This window comes from Montipora capricornis, chromosome 12 (genome assembly GCF_036669925.1).
Source record: "Montipora capricornis isolate CH-2021 chromosome 12, ASM3666992v2, whole genome shotgun sequence".
NCBI classification, from domain to species: domain Eukaryota; kingdom Metazoa; phylum Cnidaria; class Anthozoa; order Scleractinia; family Acroporidae; genus Montipora; species Montipora capricornis.
In genome coordinates, this window is record NC_090894.1 from 618,822 (window position 1) to 621,827 (window position 3,006).

The following is a 3,006-nucleotide window of genomic DNA, read 5'->3' on the forward strand; positions in this document are numbered from 1 at the left end:
ACTAGACTAGCGCCCAATACCCGACAACACATGATGCAGATCCTTTACCAGAACAACTCCTTTTTCACACTTATGTATTGAACATAGAAATTCTAAAATCTAAATATTAATTTTTGGCTCAAAATACCCACTTAATTTTGCATTAAATTTATCTACAATACACTTTCAACAACGTCAACCCCCATATCTTCAGGAACACTTAATTCTAACAATAATGGAAAATTCTTACCGCGTCATAGTCGATTCTGCCCGTATAACTAGCGATTTTAACCCTACAAGTTGAATACGAAAGGAACCTTTTCTACACTCGATGTAGAATAAATCTCTTTTTGGATGATCATTCAAAATGCTCAAAAAAAATCCCACTGTTCCTTTGCGGGAAAAAGATTTCGGAGAACGTAGTCTATAATCTTAGACTCATTTAAGACACGTTCCTCTATCTGTAACTAAGTGTTTAAGTAACCCTTTTGTCAAATGAAACGTTCATTTTTACTCATGTTTGTTTATTTTCAGCTCTTAACTACATGGCCTCATCTCTTCCTCACACATCGCATCAATTCAAGAATCAGGGACTTAAACGAGACCAATGGATGACCTGAGTTCTTTATCATGCAAGTAAGTCCTAACCTTATTCTCCAAATTAACTTAACGGCTTTGATGATATAACATTACATCTAATCTCGAATCACAGTAAGCGTCATTGAACAAGACATTTAAGATCATTTAATATCACCCATACTCATTTATACATGTACTTTACACACTACGCCCAGAACTGTTTAGGTGAAGCAGATCACGCAGGGAAAGAGCACAACTTTCAACTCCAGGTAATGATTACTTCAAACAATAATTTATAAAATTAACTAAGATTGTTTTAAAATCTTCGAGATCGGTGATGCCTTGAATACCATTACCTAACCTAATTTATCCCATTTTGAAGCAGGTGTTCATGACAACATATACACGGACGATTCTAGCCAACCGTAAGTACCTTTTTTTTTCATTTTTTTTTTTTAATGCTCATTCAGTCAGTCTTGTTTTCCGACTTGTTCCTTTTTAATGAAATTTATACTTTAGTTTAGTTTTGCTATAGGCGACCCAGGTTTCGTTGCAACATAGCAGCCAGAAAGTAATCGTGAATTGACCAACGTAAGTACAATCCCTAAACTTTTTTCATTAAAAAAAAATATTCATCTCGCAAGGCAAATGCAATTATGAAATTTGATTTTCTAACACAATTAAACCCATTTTTGAGCAGATCCTCTGTGGTGGTAGCAAGTTTAATTTGCAGCTGGCATACACCTAAGAAGAAGTCGGACATCGCAATTTAAAATCGTAAGTACAATTGCCAGTTGCCAGTTCTAACGCATAAACATTTCTTGTCGGAGACGTTCTAATCTCCACCTGACATTAATGGGTGCTAACAATTGTGATCCCAGTTAGCAACACATTTAACGAAAGTAAGCACCTTTCTTACATTAAACTTTTTTAAATATAGTATTCAAAACAACTAATTTATATCAGCAAAATTTTATATTTATTTTAAGCACTTTTTTTTCAGCTGTAAACATGCAAACAGATAACAACAAATGGGAAATCAAGACCTTTCAAACCTGTTTAACATTCGGATTGTAAGTACATCGCACTCTCAAAGTTTTTTTGGTCCTTTGTTTTAAAATTTATTTTATTTTCATTATTATTATTTTTTTGATCTCCATTTTCCCGACATTGAATTTGCTCTTTTTCGTTCACAGACGACACCCGTTGACAACAGCAGCTAATACTAGCGCTAAATTATTTCTTCTACACTAACATCCAGATTTCTTTTCTATGACATCATGAAATTCCAAATGACAGTCTTTAACCGAACTTATCCGTCCTTTCTCCTTGTTTTCACGATAAATTTAACAGTTTTCTTTTATGCAGATGTTGAAGTAAACCATTTAAACCTATTCATATATCTTGACATGAGTAAAGCATTCGACAAAGTGGATCATACCAGCTACTTGGGAGGTTGCACCAATACGGCATTACTGGCAAACTTCACGACTGGTTTCGTTCATATTTACAGGGGCGCAAGCAACAGGTTACAGTTCTCGGAGCTACTTCCCGAGAATTGCCGGTTACATCCGGGGTACCGCAAGGGTCCCTATTAGGACCGATATTGTTTCTGCTGTTTGTGGACGATCTACCAAACGCTGTTAAAACATCGAGAGTTGCCTGTTATGCCGATGATACCAAGATTTTCAAGAGTATTGATTCCATCACAGACTGTAACGCCTTGCAATCTGACCTTAACGATCTTGTCAGTTGGTCCGAATCATCCGGGCTCATATTTAATCAGTCCAAGTGCAAATACCAGTGCATCACCCGCAAAAAATCACCTGTACAGCCTACCTATACTCTCAAGGAAACGCCTTTGGAATCTTGCGATACAGAGAAAGACCTCGGTGTGTGGGTGTCAAGCAACCTCACCTCGGACAAACAAATAACTGAACAGTGTGCGAAAGCCAACAAACTCCTTGGGTTTGTGCGTCGAGTTTCTAGGTACATCCAAAGCACCCAAACGCGTCGCACACTCTACCTGTCTATCGTCCGATGCCATCTCGGCTACGCAACCCAAGTATGGTCACCACAGTCTATTGGCCTACTTAAACGAGTTGAAAACGTGCAGCGCCGTGCAACAAAACTAATTTTGAAGCTCCCTTTCCGCTGTGATGTAACCTATAAAACCCGCCTCCAACTAACAAATCTGTTACCCATCTCATACTGGCATGAATATTTGGACATGGTTTTTTTCTACAAAGCTGTTAATAACTTAGTTTTCGTAGACAGTGAAGCTTTACCTGTAACTAGACAATTTGCGAGATCTACTAGGACATCGAGCAGCAGTGCTATTACTTATATTCCTAACCGATGTAGAACTGTTACCTATCAACGTTCATTTTTCATACGCGCGTGCCGCGCATGGAATGTTTTTCCCGCTGAGCTACGCACAAGGCACAT